This window comes from Myodes glareolus, chromosome 9 (genome assembly GCF_982192425.1).
Source record: "Myodes glareolus chromosome 9, mMyoGla1.1, whole genome shotgun sequence".
Taxonomy (NCBI): domain Eukaryota; kingdom Metazoa; phylum Chordata; class Mammalia; order Rodentia; family Cricetidae; genus Myodes; species Myodes glareolus.
In genome coordinates, this window is record NC_142034.1 from 68294284 (window position 1) to 68311298 (window position 17015).

The window sequence follows — 17015 nt, forward strand, 5'->3', positions numbered from 1 at the left end:
TGTATCGTAAGATTATATCGAGGCGATGACACCAGTGCCCTGTAGGGTTATCCTCTTATTCTTTCTTTCCTTTATAAAATGAAATGAAAACTTCCACTTATCAACTGGTTTCCAATCAGAATAGCCTCCGTTTGATCAGCGAGATAAGGGAAAAAATAAATGTCACTTTCAGTGGGTAGGGCTGATGCTGTATTAAAATAAGGGGCTAGGCTGAGATGGTCAAAGGACACAAAATCCTAGTGACGGGGGAAGAATAAATTCAAAACAGCTGCTGTACATCATTATCAGTACAATTAAAGCATAAATTATGTTTGCCGTCTTTAAAAAATAACTTATTTTTTGGAGACAGGGTTTACCATGTGACCCTGGCTATCTTGGGCCTCATTACCTAGACCGGGCTGGCCCTGAACTCAGAGAGAAGCACCTGTTTCTGCCTCCCAAGTGCTGTGATTAAAGGCCCGATCACAAAATATCTTTTAAATTCTATTTAAAATGGAGTGAAGCATGTAAACACACAAGAGTAGGGTAATCACAGTATCCATGGAGCCTCACTGTTCTCAAGGAGTCACGAAGTCAACAAGCATGTACTATGCAACACGGTATACGCAGGTAATACGCAACAAAATACAGGCAGCATTTTAAGCACACATGAGCAGGAAGTCAGGAACAGGAGTCAGGAAGCTGACTTTGCAGCAAAATTAAAACAGAGGCTATCAGGTCTCAACCAGTACCAAAGATACTCATTCCCAGAAGGCAGCATCTTCTTTTGAAATAGTAGGTGTGAGGAACTGGAACCGTCTAGGGGATTAACGTATTTTTCCCCTTCTGACAACTTTTTGAATCCTCCCTAAAGTTTTGAAAAGAAAATAAAAGCAACTATGTCACCTGTGAAGGCTGAGGATAGACATTGTTGACCTCCACAGAACAACCTCCTTCTCTTCAAACTGTGAAGTTCCTCAATTTTCTTATTGCAGGGTAACTAATCTCTTTCTGATTAGTGTGTGACCTGTTCCATAAAAGTTAATTTTATGGCCGGTACTATAATCCTGACGAAAAGTCAGAGGACGAGCACACCATAAACCCAGGGTAGACACTGCTGTAGCTATTTTGCGAAATGGTCATGATGTTGATTTGAAGTCTAATTATTTGTGGCTGACACCTGTATGTATGTATGTCTGCTATTAATCTTGACCAGAAACTTTGCTTTTTACAGTGAATGGCAGTCAGTGGTGAGACAAAGTGCAGCCTAAGAGAATAGGTGCTTGGCCCTAAATGGGACATCCATATTGAATCCCACCACCAAGGCTACGGGCATGTCGTAGAAAAGGAGGAAGAAATGTAAGATCTGGGAGTGGGAGGATTGCTGTGGAAGTGCTTCTGGGCAAGAGAAGGCTGTGGTACCCATGAACTCATAGTAGCTGGGGTTACCTGCATAAGACCTGTGCAATGTCAAGCCAATCAAAATATTGGAAAAGACAGGAAAGGGGTCTCCATGCCCCACCCCTTACTGAGAAGCTATTGGGCTAGGAGAGTCTTTCTTTTTAAAAATGTATGGCTCAATAAAACAATAAAAACCTTTTTTAAAAAAAAGAACCATGCATTTAAACTAAAAATTACTGCAAAATAAAAGAGACATGGTCACTAATAGGATTCCTGAGCTCCAGAGGATGCCTCACGCCTATGCACATATGATCAGCATTAACTGGACTTACTGAGCTAGACATACAAAATCAAGACATGAAGTTGGGACCAGAATGTGTTGGGAGACACATAGCATTGGAGGTGGACCCATGAGGTCCAAACAGTGCATGTCAGGGACTACTACAGTGACAGCAGCTTGTGGAGAATGCTGAAGGCTTGGAGCAGTGTCTGGCTATGGTTATGACACAGGGCTGAGTGAGCAGTTTCACTTAAGATAGGGAGAGGCAATGAGGCCAACTGATGAGACATCAGGCCCTTCTGGTACACATGTCTTTTGGAGGAAGGGAACGGGTTTACTTAAAGTGTGTTGTATTTTGTTTCTATGGGACTCACCGCCAGCTATCACTACTGTGTGGCTATCCATCTTTTCTATAGTCTTGTTGGCAGTTATCTGACTTTAACTCGAGACCTGTTTTATGGGGAAGGTTTGGAGAGGTTAAGTACTTTTCCTAACAGAATAGACACTAAACTTTTATCTTGGTATAAAAATATTCTCTATCAAGATGAGACAGTCATTTTTTATTGGGAGCATGTAAGCTTCAGCAGCTCTCTCTCGTTCTCTCTCTCTCTCTCTCTCTCTCTCTCCTCTCTGTCATCTAAAAATTATCACCAGATAAACTTAACTTTTAAAAAAATCAAAACTCTGAAGTAGGTGATTTGCACAAGTGCGTGCCCTGGGTGGGAGTGGGTGCTTGGGAGTCATGTGACATGAAGCTCAGACAACACCATGTAGCTGAGACTGTGGGAAACACAAACTCGGGCCTCAACCCTGGGCAGTCTAGCCCAGTGCCATTCCTCGGGGAGGACAAAGTGCCATAGGGTAAGTTTTTTTCCAGAATAAATTATCTTAAAAGTTCGTGCAGCCTCAGGGTATTTGACCAGAGAGAGGATTCTGAGGTCTGTGCAGCCTGCCTTGAATTCAATGAGGGACTGTCTAACATGGGGAAAGATTTGTTAGGCTCCTTCCGCCAACAAGAGTTGGTTTTCTGGAATGTGCAAGGAGCAAAGATGTCTTCTTCCTTGTGTTGAATTTAAATAGAGCTGTTCATGCCACCTAAATCCATGGGAAAATAAATAGCTTGGAAAGTTAGCAAGGCCTCTTCCTCCTAGTACATTGGCAGACAGAGGAACAATGTGGGGGCCATGATGAATACGTGAGGATTAGATTTGATTACTCTGACTGCTCTTCTGGGAGCTTCTTTAGGACCTTGATGCAATCCCTTGTGATTCTGACATTTTGAGGTAAATCCATAAGACACAGCTTTTTAAAATCTTCTGACCTGGTAGTCTTCTAACTGAAAAAGCTAAGAAATACAACCCGACAGCCCCCGGGTTATGTATTTTGGCCTCATTTTTAAGGTCAACAACTTCATTATTCTGTCTGTGTAGAATGCCAAGGACGTTGTGCATGGTTCTAAGTTATTTTTCAGAATAAATGTAATAAAGTGTTTTCTTCTCAAATGAAATAACATGCCTTCCAGGGCCGCAGCCAGCTTCTGTATTTTCCTAACTATGTTTGGACTAAATTCACTACCAGTTCAGCATTCAAGATGGGCTAGCCAGCGCCAACTCTTTCAAAGTTGTGAACTGTTCTAACCTCTGAGATTTAAACAAAATCACCTCCATTATATAGGTCATAAAACCAAAGCTTGGAGAAGTTAAATATCTTGGCAGATGTCCCTTAGCTAGTAGAGTGACGTAGTTAAGTTAGTCTCATACCTGAGTGACTACAGCTTCCTAATTAAAGGAAGAGTGAGAGGCCGAGTGATCAATGACCCACTCGATCTATAAACAGTAACATTCCAGGCACATGAGAGGATTTTAGCTAAAACAAACAGATAGAGACACCCAAATAATGACACATGAAGTTGTCCTCTGACCCCTATCTACATTCGTGTGCATATGCATAGATGCACGTATACCTGCATGAACACGTGCACACATACACTCACCCCTACACAAATATTCACAAATACCACTCCACAAATATGCACAAATACATAGGCACAGACACATGCACACAAACATGTACATTGATGAGCACGTACACACACACAAGAAAGTCTCACTGATTTGAGTAATATCAGTAGTAGTAGTATATATAGTAGTAGTAGTATATATAGTAATAGTAGTAGTATGCTGGAAGTTCCTGTGGGAAGGTTATGCATGTACATATGATTGGCTATTCTTGTTTGTCAACTTACTGTTTATTGAATTACCTAAAACTCTAAAATGGAGCTCAGCTGTGAGCTCCAAATTTATTTAATTTGAAGTGGAAGGATCCACTTCTAATCTGGATCTTTAAGGTGGAGAGGCATACCTTTAATCCAGATGTTTTAAGGTGAGAAGACCCTCCTCTAATCTTGGCCATGCCTTCTTCTGGAAGCCTATATAAGGATATGAAAGAAGAAAGGTTTTGCTTTTTGCCTGCTTGACTTCATCTTGTTAGCGAGTCCTTCCTTTACTGTGTCTACTTCTTTGGGATTGCAGTCTATATGGAAGACTAGTCAAGATATCCAGCCTCGTGGACTGAGCAACTACTGGATTCTTGAACCCTCCACTCATAGGCACCCACCCATTGTTGGACTATCTGGACCACAGGCTCTAAGTCATTCTAATATATCATTCAATCCTGTGTGTGTGCGTGTGTATGCAAACATACATAGAGAGAGAGGAGGGAGAAAGAGAGAGACTCATTATTCCATTCTATAAGTTCTATCACTGTAGAGAATCCTAATACAGTACATATGCATGTATGTATTTGAAATAAAATCTCACTTTTTCCCAGGATGGTTTTAAATTCTCAGTTCTCCTGCCTCGGCTTCCCCAATATAGGAATTACTGGTCTGCAGATTCTTTGGTGAGAATTATGAACTTGCATTGCCCTCACTGTCCACCCAAAGAGGATGCTGAAGGATGGGGATGCAGAGCTAAAGTAGAAGCATATCTACTTCAGGCATGGCTGCCTGCCTGCCTCCCACATTTCTGGGAGGAAACTGTGGTTTTATTGACTTTGTGTACAACAGGAATGATGATCCTGTCCTCTGTGGCCGAACAAACCATCACCTATCCCTGGATCCAGGCCTTTGTGCTAATTTATCTGTTAACTGGTTGATTTAATATACCCCTTTACTACACACACTAACAGATTATTGTCTGGGTGATTTCTTTCTCTTGTTACAGCATCTTATTTCTTTCCTTATTATTCTGTTCAAAATTGACTTCACTGTGGGCAGTGGCCCTACCATGCCTTCCATCAAGGAGCTGGAGTATCTTAAGTCTCTTAGGAATCCACAGTCCAGACACACTGTGTTTTTCTTCAAGTTTCTGGAGATCTATGCTCACCGGTGGCTTGTTCACTGAAAGCCAGGGGGTGGGGGCATTATCTTTATGGAACAAGCCCAAGTAAGCTAGAATGTTAAGACAGACTTAATATACCTTCAAAGAGGAAACTTGTGATAGAGTTTTCCAACCTCTGAGACTGGATGAGTATAGCGTGGCCTGTGTGTCCTGCCTCTTTCCTCTGCTGGACACAAGTCTACAGTAACATGAGGTCATGCAATTTGCATACTGCCAGGGTCACGGAATAAATACTGTGCCACACAAGAATCTGTGTGGACATGGAAACGTCAATTCCTAATGGCCTCAGACCTTGGTTTGAAAGAAATGACAGAGATGTCATGCAAACAGACAAACAGTCCTAGGCATGATGCCTCCCGATGTCCCCTTCTTCCTGGTTCTGCTCTTAGTATCTAAACTCTCTCTCTCTCTGTGGGGGCCATAGAGCATTCAATTCAATTCATTTTGCCTTAGAATAGTAAGTTAGTTGTTATAGCTACCCAGTTTCCAAGGGATGAAATGGAGGCACGAACCTCAGGAGACCCTTGCTTGAGAACTCACATAGACTGAAAGTGGTAGACCTGCAACCTGATCCAAAAGCTACTGGCCCATAAACTTCATCCTTGCACTTACTCAGGAAATCCCGATTTCTCTCAGCCTAAATACATGCAAACACACACACACACACACACACACACACACACACACACACACGTTCACGTATACAAGCATACACAGGTATGAATTCATAGATGCATGCATATACACCTGGATAAATTTGCATACTTTCATACACATGTGTGCTCACATGCACACAACCAGGCATAGTGGAATACCTCTGTAATGGATGCTGAGGCAGGAAGATTGTGAACTCAAGGCTACCCTAAGATACACAGTGAATTCTTGGCCAGCCTGAGAAACATAGGGAGATGCTGTCTCCAAACAAAGAGACAACACAAACTCCAAGACCATGGACTCAGAGAGAGTCTAGCACTGTGATGCCTGAGACTCCTGTTCTCGGCTACCCATTCAGGGTGGCTCACAGCTAGGCAAACACTATGCCAGGCGTTCTAAAGTGTCACAAAGTATAAAAGATATTGAAGGATAAAAGACTATTGTTGGGACCTCAGATAGGCTCTCTTCAGACCCAGAATCACAAACATCCCTGACTGGTGGGGGAGGCTTGAAGCACTGTCTACCAAGACAGAAGCCTATTCAGAGAAGTGGAAACAGACAGCTGAGGGCAGAGATAGGAGGCATGTACTGAAGAAGGCTGGCGGGTTACAGACCAGGGGTAGGTTGAATAGTGGCCCATCTCTTGATGCCCTTGCATCGCTGTGTTAAGGTCTGCCCTGCATATAAGAAAGAGACTGTCGCTGTCTGTCTATGGGTTGTGCTGTGTCCAAATGCTCTTGGAGATGAGGTCACTTTGAAGCATGCAACCTGTACTCCCTGCATTTATGAGGCTGAGGCAGTGGGCCACTGAGCTCAGGATCAGCTTTGAACTAGATTGTGAGAGCCTGTCTCAAAAACACACAAGAGAGAGACAGAACATGGGGAAAGGAAGGAAAGAAAGAAGGAAGGAAGGAAGGAAGGAAGGAAGGAAGGAAGGAAGGAAGGAAGGAAGGAAGGAAGGAAAGGAGTTTACAAATAGGCGCTCCAGATTCAGTTTGATTCACAGCTGTTTAAAGTTAGACTGAAAACACAGTCCTTAAAATAAAATCCATTTCAGCAGGGATGAAGAGATAGCTCAATTGGAAAAGTGCTTGCCGTGCAAGCCCAGGAACCTGGGTTTGATCCCCAGAACCAATATACAGCAACCAGGCATGGAAAATTCCAATGCTAGGGAGATAGACACAGGTGGATCCTGGGGCTTCAGCCTGCCAGATCAGCCTGATTGGTGATCTCTGGGCCAGAGAGAGAGAGAGAGACCCTATTTCAGAAGCAAGGTACATGGCACCTGAGAGAAAAATCCCCAAAGTTAGCCTCTGGTTTCCACGTACAGGAGCACACACAGACAGAACAACAGCAGCTTCTGCTGCAGCTGAAAAAGAAGGCTGAGTTGCTCCTCATGTTCTCCACTGGCTCCAGCCCCGGATGAACTGTTCTGCTGTGAGTCACTCCTAACAACCGTTCGTGACCAAGATGGCCCCAAATGGACTTCAATGGCGTCATCACCATGCTCCAACTTTCTGTAGAAAATGGCCACACTGATGCTCTACAGGAAAGGACAAGAAGGTGGGTTGCAAACAAAGCAGGTGCCCAGCGAAGCACACTTCTGACTTTCCCAAGACCAGCAGCATCAAGCTGAGAGCTGAGCTCCCTGAGAGCAGGGAGGGGGGAGAAGGGGGAGGAGAAGTCCAAAGTGCCAGCAGTTCTTCCAATGTCTGATGTTACGCATATGAAAACGGTTGAAACAGAATCTCACCACTGATGCGTCCCCTCTCCCAGCTGTGCCCACACCCAGCAATGTCACAGGCAAGAGCTACGGCCCAGCTAGATCACAAAAACCAGATACACAGCAGAGGAGAGGAGATGCTAGAGAGGTACGCCCATGCGAGCAATCCACATGCACCGAGATCATCGAGCTGCCGTAAGAATTTAAAAAGCGGTCTTGGAATGGCCCCAAACAAAGGGCTCTGGAGTGTTCTGACAGGCTGATGAAGGGGATAAACTCGGGAGTTGTGATTCACATGGCAACCAGCCACTCATCCTGAAAATAAATCCACTCTGGCTGTTATTTATCCAGCAGTTATCTTTGATTGCCAAATGAATCTGCAGCCCCTAATGTGAGCTCCCCCATCCTTTGATGTCTGGTGTCAACCGGGCATTTAATAGCTGTCAACAGAGGTACTAGATTTCAGGGAATATATTCGGTGAAAGATTAAATTAGCCACCATGACCGGACCCCCCACCTCTCAAGAAGGCACGATGCAGGAGAAAATAACACCACCACTGCGGAGATGAAACGAATTTCAAATGACGAGCTTATGATTTTCCTTCCTGGAATGCAGGGCCTGAGGTTTTCGTCTTAAAACCAGGGTCTGAGAGGGTTGGCCTCCTTTGAAATGCCCTCGTTAAGACTCCTAGTCCACCTCTTGCTACCCACAGTGCCTTGCAGAATCATTTCCACTCAGTTTTCTAATTTTCCCCTCCATCACACATATGTGATGTGTTCCAGTTCTTGAGAGAGGAACCCAGCTCACAAGCAGCTGGGCAGCAGGAGACCATGCATGCTTGAAGAGAGCCATGAATATGGACCAATATAAAACCAAGAACTTAAAACTTTATGATTTTTCTTCTATGATCTTTTTTGTAATTCATTATATATTATATATATTTACATAATATTTATATATACATGCATATATATATATATATATATATATATATATATATATATATATATACACAACAGCATTCCTTGTCCAGTATGAATGCTGTGGATGGTGGCATCGTGTTTTGATGTCAAAAGGTTGGACTTGCCTGGTAGAATAGTGAAACAAAACTGACCCAGAACTAGAATCACAGCAAAAGAGTCTGAAAAGTAGTTCCTTTCTTTCTCACTAGGTGCCCCAGGCTCCCTGGAGCTAGGACCTCCAGTCAGCAAATGGACCCGTATGTACCATATAGATGGTTGTGTCACTAAATGTTGTGGCATATTACAGACATCTTCTGTCAAATGTCCTCTACTCTCTTCAGAATGGGTGGTTTGCAAAATATACCCAGCAGGCAAGGACAATTGCAGTGACCAGGTTGCCTGAAAGGAAGGTACTACTCATTGGATATATTCAAGTCCATATAGGAAAGCTGATTCTGGTGGTGAGAGAGACGACACAGAGATTTAAGAAAGCTTGCTGCTTCGTCATGAGGACCAGACTTTGGATTCCAGGACCCATGTAAGGTGACTCACAAATGACTTAAACTCCAGCTCTAGGGATCTAACACCCTCTTGTGGCCTCCATGGGTATTTACACATGCCTGTGAGCACACACACACACACACACACACACACACACAAACAGTTTTTAAAGAACGCAAATTCAAGACATAGAAAGGGGAAAATGCTTTTCTAAGAAATGTGCTAGTAACAGGTTCAATAAGCACAGACAGCAGATAATCACCCAGGGCTGATGCCATCTGTGCCTGTACTGTCTCTGAGTTACCCGTCTTGGGGCTGTGATCTTCATCCAAAAGTCACTCAGCTCCCCAAAAGCTGAGGACAGATCCCCAACGAGTTGTCATCATCGGCCCGGTTTCTGTGAAAACTGAAGAAGAATGTCATCAGATTGAGCTCAATGATTAAGAAAAATCAATAGTTTATCAGTGTATGTGTGGCTCCATATGTTCGGAACAGAGCAGTTGTTAATGCCAAAAGGCTCTCAGTGCAACCGGATTCTCCATGTTGTCTGGACACAGTATTCTGAGAAACACTGAATCAGAAATGAAATGTCCCCCCTTCCTCTCTCTGGTGTTCTCTCTCTCTGGTTCTCTCTCTCTCTCTCTCTCTCTCTCTCTCTCTCTCTCTGTGTGTGTGTGTGTGTGTGTGTGTGTGTGTGTGTGTGTGTGTGGCTTTTTAGAGCAGGATCTTACTTTCATAGGCTAGGAGAGCCTGGCATGGGACTTATTACATAGCCTGGGGTAGTGTCAGACTCTCCATCCCACTGCCTCAGCCTCTGCAGTGTTACAATTATTCACATGTGCCTGATGAGTATTTTTTTTCACTGATGCAACCCTTTTATTGTTGACTTATGTATCTCCTTCATTGGCAATGATAGATTGAGAAACATCTAAGAAGCCAGGTATGGCAACATACTTGTAAACCCAGTACTCCACGCAGGAACTAGAAAGAGGATGGTTAAGAATTCAAAACAACCATTGGCCACAAAGTAAATTCAAGTCTAACCTGGACTACAAGGTGGTCTATCTCAAATAAGCAAAACAACAAACAGGACAAAAGAGAAATAGTTAACATTAACAAGATGTACTAGAACCAGGTGCGGGTGGCGCACACCTTTAATCCCAGAATGTGGGAGGCAGAGGCAGGCAGATCTCGGTGAGTTCAAGGTCAACCTGGTCTACAAAGCAAGTTCCAGGACAACGAGGACGGGACTATCACACACAGAAATCTTGTCTTGAAAAAAACACAAAAATAAAACAACAATAACAAAAAAAATCATGTATTAGGTATCAAGCATCATGCAAACACTTTGTAGAACAGTATTTAATCTCTGCTGCCAAGACCAAAACAGAAAAGCAAAGCACCATGCCCAATGTCCCCAGTTTTGGGTAAGTCTCTTAAGGAAGTTTGCTGGTCTGTGTTGTATCTCTGGTGTGGCTCTTCCCACTTATGGGAACAGAGTTCTTTCCCGAGAGGAGCCACGAGACGGCTGACTCTGCCTGCTCTTTCTGAACCTCATCATCACGTCTAATGATTTGCATGGCTAAGCTCTCGGGGGCATGCTGGATAGTTCTTCCTCCACTAGACAGAACATCTTTAACCCAGTCGTTAATACAGTTCCTGATGTCTTCCTCAGGCTCCTTTTCATCTACTTTATTTACCTCACTGTCCCGCGCTACCATCTCGCCAGCAAGAACGACGCGGGGCACTTAGGATACTTCTGCAGTAAAGCTTTAATGCCCCTTGGGAGAGCGAGCATCAGCCAACATGGCGGAGACCAAGAATGAGGGGAATCCAGCCCTTATAAAGGAAACAGTCCTCGCTTCTGACGTGTCACTCTTGGATTGGTCCGCTGCCCATTATCCCAGGTGATGCCTCGGAAGTAGGCAGGGACGCAGCGGTAGAGAGTTACCAAGCACGTGCGCTGGGATTAAAGGCGTGTGCTACATCACCTTGAACTCACAGAGGTCTGCCTGTCTCTGCCTCCCAGGCATTGGGACTAAAGGCGTGTACTACCACGCCTTGAGGTTGCAGAGGTCAATCTGCCTCTGCCGCCCAGGCATCAGGACTAAAGGCGTGTACCGCCACACCTTGAGGTCACAGAGGTCAATCTCTACCTTTGTTCCTAGAAGCAATGGAGAATGTGGTCCGGCCCTCCACACCTCATTTTTTTTTTGTCTCCTCCCGCCCCACTCCCGTTGCTAGAGAGAAAGTACTCTACCCCTGATGAACATTTCTGTATAGTGATTTGTTTGTTTGTTTGTTTTGAGACAGAGTCTCCCTGTGCAGCCCAGGGTGGACTAGAACCCACAACCCTCCTTGCTGAGTGCTGGGATTACAGATGTGTGCCATCACACCTATCTCTATCCGAGTCTCGGACTTCCAAAGGAGACACAGTCTGTCATACTGGAGAAGAAATGGTCTAGGGAGCAGCAAGCTGTCTGTTAACTGAATTTTTTCTCATCATGGTTATCTAAATGACCACATTGCTTTAATGTGAGTTGGGCAATCCTCCAGGTAATCTACAGATTGTATTTTATTATAGTGCATTCAAGAAGCAGAGAAAAGGAGAACAGAGAGCAGGTTGAGGCTAAACAACCTTAAAGCTCACCCCTTCCCCAGGTAATACCACCTTCAGCAAAGCTCCACCTGTTAAAGAGTCCACAACCTCCCCAAACAGTGCCACCAACTGGGGACCAGAAGCTCAAATGCAGGGGCCTGTGGGGATACGGACCTTCCCCACTCTCTATATTTCTCATTGAAACTCTATTACAGCATGTATCATGAAAGACTCTGCTGGGACAACACAGAATTTCAAACGTTCTTGTTAAAATTGGACAAACACTAGTGAAGAAACTATGCCGAATATTTGAGCTCAGTTGAAGGATTGTGTCACTGTCCCTCTCCACGCCTGCTCCTCACTTGACATTTGACCCCTGCCCCCATTTCCTGCCGTTTCTTGGGTTCTGTAATTGGCATCCGAGATTTCCTACTTAGTGAAGAGTCTGAGAGCCTCCAGTATTCAAATTTGTAGTACATCTGAAATGCTCAGTTTGGCTGTTTCACAGAACCATCTGGACTGATTCAGCCCGAAGCATCTGGGTAGATTGGTCACGGGCCAGGCTTAAGGAAAAAAAAATGATACACTGGAAAGAGCCATCTTTAGAGAGATTGCTTATTTCTGCTTTACAGTCTTTGGCCGTGAAATAGTCCCCAGGGGTGGGGCCACGCCCAAAGCATCACCCGTGCTCCTCTCAGCTGGCTACTCAGAAAGTTCTCCTTCATTTCTAACCCAATTTTTTCTCGTGTGATTAGCAACACAGCCACATCACTTTAATTTGAGTGGGGCAATCTTCCAGGCCATCTATAAACCGTGTTTGATCACATGATATCATGGAAATCTGGGTTAGCTGGAGATTTTGCCTTGCCGAGAGTTGGCTAAAAAAACATCTGTCTAAGATGACTCTGATGTCTTCCCGTGAGGTAGCTGGTTTCTGGGCACAGGGACCAAAGCTCTTCCTCAGTGACTCCAGTTTCAATCTGCACGGTAAGAAGGGATTGTGTTTGAGTCACACTGAGTGCAGGTACTGATTTGAAAAAATGAAGAGGCTTTAAAAGTCAGCTTTTACTCCACAGGCAGCCAGTGTGATCTATTAACTGTATTCGACTTCACATCCCCAGGGGTCTTTCCAAGACACATCTTTGCTTGCCTGGCCTCGACTTAGCCAGATTTTTCAAAACCCTGCTTGAGAAAGGCTTCACCTTTATAGAACTCTGGAGACCTATAGGGACCCATCCAGGGGCATTAGGAACTTCAGAGGCATTATCTCCTTAGAAACCGCTTACCTCTGGGCATCTACCCATCGCTAAGCCTCTCTTTGATAAAGGTACCCTTGCCACGTTTTCTTGTTTTTCCCATTCCAGACCATGCCTCCACTTCTATCCATTTCTCAAGCCCAAGCCTAAAATCCATTCTGACTGGACTTCAGCTCCTCTCAGATGGGGGTTCACCAGTAGGTCCTAATCCTTCTACTTCCAAAATAATCCCAGTGGATCAACTCATCACTAAATCCGGTCAGTTACCCTTCAAAGTCACTGGTCTCTGTACCCAAAGCAGCCACCTTCCCGAAAATCTGGTTTTCACTCTTGGCCCCTCCCACCTGTTACTGCCTGATAGGGGAGTCTCAGCCAATCACATTCTGTCCGTGGGGTGTGTTGCCCTTAGGCAAAACTTTACCTATAAACCTGGCGGGTGTGCTTCCACTAGCTCTCTCTCGCCTGGCTCCTGCATTGGGATGGATCGTTGGGATTCTGATGTAAGTCTTCCTTCTGTTTATCAAAGCTGTATCTTTTGTATTGAGCTAGTCTGGCGGATCTTTTATTTCTGATCACACCGTGCCCCATCAACTGCCAAGCAATCCAAACATTCTGAACCTCACACCCAGAGGTTGCAGAAAGCTCAAAGCTTTCATAGGTGTCCTTGTTGCATTGTAGACACTTGTGAAATTACTTTAAACCAGCATAAAAGTCTGGTGTCCCTGCTGCTTTGTTAACTTGGCTCCTGAAGATCATATGGCCTCTTCCTCTCGGTATGGCTTAAGTCTGCTAATTCTTCCCAAATGTCTCCACAGCTATTTTTCCTCCATTCTGGGACTACACTTTGCATCTGGCTGTCATCATTTAGACTCTCAATCTGGTTCCTCCCTGCTTTATGTCTCTGACTTACTGACAAGATTGAGCTAATTGTCTTAGTGTCTTTTTTTTTCCCACAAGAAAAGTCTGACTTCTGTTTCTGCAAATCACATCAGATCATTCTATGTCTTAAACATGCTGTTTGTGTCTCGGTTCATGTAAAACAAAGTCCAAACTCCCACTACAAAAGCCCATTGTGGCCACCATGGCTTCCTAACCTTCGGCTTCTTTTACCTCTGTCAGCGGTCCAGCCAAAGAGGATTTGATACAGATATTTGAAAGACACAAGATTTTCCTCACCCGAGAAACCTCCATCTGTCCTTTCATCTGCCCAAAAGCTTCTTTCAAAAAAATTATTGCATTTTAGCTAGGTCTTATAGGGGGAGTGGCTAGTGTATGCCACAGCATACGTGTGGAGGTCAGAGGACAACTTGCAGAAGGTGGTTCTTTCCTTCCTCCCTGGGAGTTCTAGGGATCAAACTCAGGCATCGGGCTCGGTGGCAGGTTTTAACAGTGGCACTATCTTGCTGGCCCTATTCACTCAGCTCTAATTTCCTCATGGCTTTCTAGATTTAGTTCAAAAAGCCTTACTTCCAAAAGGCTTTCCATATCTACAAAACATACAGTAACCAGCTTCCCAAAACTCCCTGACCCGACAGCCATGTCTTCATGAAGTCCCCTCCAAGGCTATCTCTGAACTCTGGACTTCAGCAAGGTGCAGGGGATGGGGGAAGGATAGTGACCACACCTGGGAGCTGTCAGAAGCTTGTGCAGGAACACTGAATGGGTGATAGGGTAAGAGCCCCATGATTAAAAAAAAAATATCTCAGAAGCCAGTTCCATGCAACCTTTCAGTGGAATGAGGTTACAGGGATGGCATTAAGTGTGGTTCCTGGAGAAGGACCACTCAGGAGCGTCCAGTCAAATACAGAATAAGAAAAATTAATAATACCCTGTGTTAGAACCACACTCTGCGAGTTACTGTACTGAAGGGGAAACCTCTGCGTTTTGCTGTACTTTACAATGTTTACTGTAAAGTTTGGACTTGAACATGTTCCCCCAAGGTTTGTGTGTTGGACATGTTTGGTGAGTATTTTTTCTTATTAAATGTTTTGTTATTTTTGTTGTTTTTATTTCTTGTGGAGTCATGGTCTTACTATGCTACCCAGGCTGGCCTGGAATGTAAGGCCATCATCCCCCTGCCTCTGTTTTCTGAGTGCTGGCATTATAGTATACTCTGCCATGCCCCAGCTTCATGCGCTTGAGCTGTTTGAAACTTCATCTCCAATGCAGCAGCAATGGGAGCCAGGACCTAAAGAGAGGTTGGGAGGACATGGGGCTCTGCCTTTCCAGCCAGGATAATGTCATCATGAGGGCTTCCCTACCTGCGTTACACATTGCACATAAAAGAATGAATTAGAGACCCTTCCTTTTTTTATATGTGCCTTCCTTCCCATTATTTTACCCTTTAACTTTTGACCTTCTTTCATGGGGTGACTCCTCAGAAAGCCCTTGGCAATTGTCAGCCATTAGACCTTGGACCTGCTGCCTACCATCTAGAACTGAATAGAGAATGCACACCCCTTCTTCATGAGCCATCCAGTCGGTGGTGCTCTGCTCTGGCTACACAAAACTGAGTGTGGTGGTTACTACCTGAAATAACCAGGGATTTTGTATGTATTGTCCATATCTGGCCATTATCAGCCTCGGAGAACACAAGTTTGTCCCTTGATCAATCAATGCGAGCTCGTCAGTGCTGTGGCAGTGCTTGGCACAAGCTAAGCAACCAGGAAAGTCTGCTTATGGATAGTCAGAATGGCTCAAGGCCTAGAAATATATGAGGAAAGTGTGCGAAGACAGGTGGGAGAGAGAGCACATTCAGAGACACTTAAGTCAACTTTACATTATTGGTGGGGTAATGGGCATTCAGAGAGGAAAGGCCACATGTGCTTTAGACCTGTAAGAATGTCCCGCCTGCAGCCTATGGAGCACATGCGTCTCAGAAGAACCATGAATGTGGAACAACACATCTGTAAGTCATAGCATGTTGTAATGTCAAAGGGTTGGGGACTCCTGAAGGATGTAACCTTCTAGAGAAAAGACACTCATAGAATAAGGAACCCAGACCCAAGAATATCAAGGGCTCTGAGACGGGCAGTATCGGTAGGGATAGGCTGGCAGCCTGAACCCTTCCAGGAGGAAGCTTGATTCTCATGCTGCCTGGAGTGCCTCTCTGTGCCGCCTACAAGGTGATCTTCCAGAGCACCATTTATGTTCAGCCTATGAGCTATGGCCACTGGTTATGACCACACCAGGATGCTTGTATGTCCCACCGTCCTACCAACAGCCACTACAACCCTTTTCCAAGCAAGCATTCTGCCCCTGGGTTGTAGTCCTCATCTGCTTCTCTTTGCTCTGTTGTGTGTGAGATTTGCTGTAACACCAACTTAGGCATTGGCCTTGTACCCACATGGACTTGTTCATCCACCTCTTCTCAGTGTTTCCGAGTATATCACACCCTGAGGCAGTGCAGTGGTTTGGAATAGAATGCTCCCCATAGACTCATATGGTTGAAAGCATAGTCCCCAGTTTCTAGAACTATTTGGTAAGGATTAGAAGGTATGGCCTTATTGGAGAAGGTATGTCATTAAGGACGGACATCAAGGTTTCAAGTCCCATGTCATTGCCAGTTAGATGTCTCTCTGCCTCATGCTGGTGGATCGGGATGTAAGCATTCAGCTGCTGCTGCAGCACCATGCCTGCCTGCCCGCTGCTATGCTCCTCACCATGACAATCCTGGAATCACTGTCTGAAACTGTAAACAAGACCCCAAGTAAGCATTTCCTTTTATAATCTGCTTTGGTCAACATGATTGACAGAATACAGACAATTCTCCCACACCAGTGTCTCTTCACAGCAATAAAGAAGGTAGTTAAGATGGTGAGGTGACCGAGCCATAAAATGCTTGCCATGCAAGCACTGGGGCTTGAGTTTGGATCTCCACGTTAAAATGCTAGTGCCATAGCATTCAGCTATAAACACAGCACTGGGGAGGCAGAGACAAGGAGCTCCCTGAGACTCGTGGACCAGCCAGGGAGCCAAACTGATGATTGAGGTTTAGTGAGAACCTGTCTCAAAAACTAAGGTAGACTGTGATAGGGTTAAAGACCCAGTGTGGACCTCTAGCTTCTGCATGCATATGCACATACAAGCACATGCACAGGTATGTCAGTTTCCAGGGCTGGTAAGATAACTCTGTGGCTAAGAGCCCATATTGGTCTTGTAAATGAACCCAGTTCAGTTTCTAACATTCATGTCAAATGATTCGTAGCTCCACCTCCAGGAGATCTAGTACCTTCTTGACTTTATGGGTGCCTACACT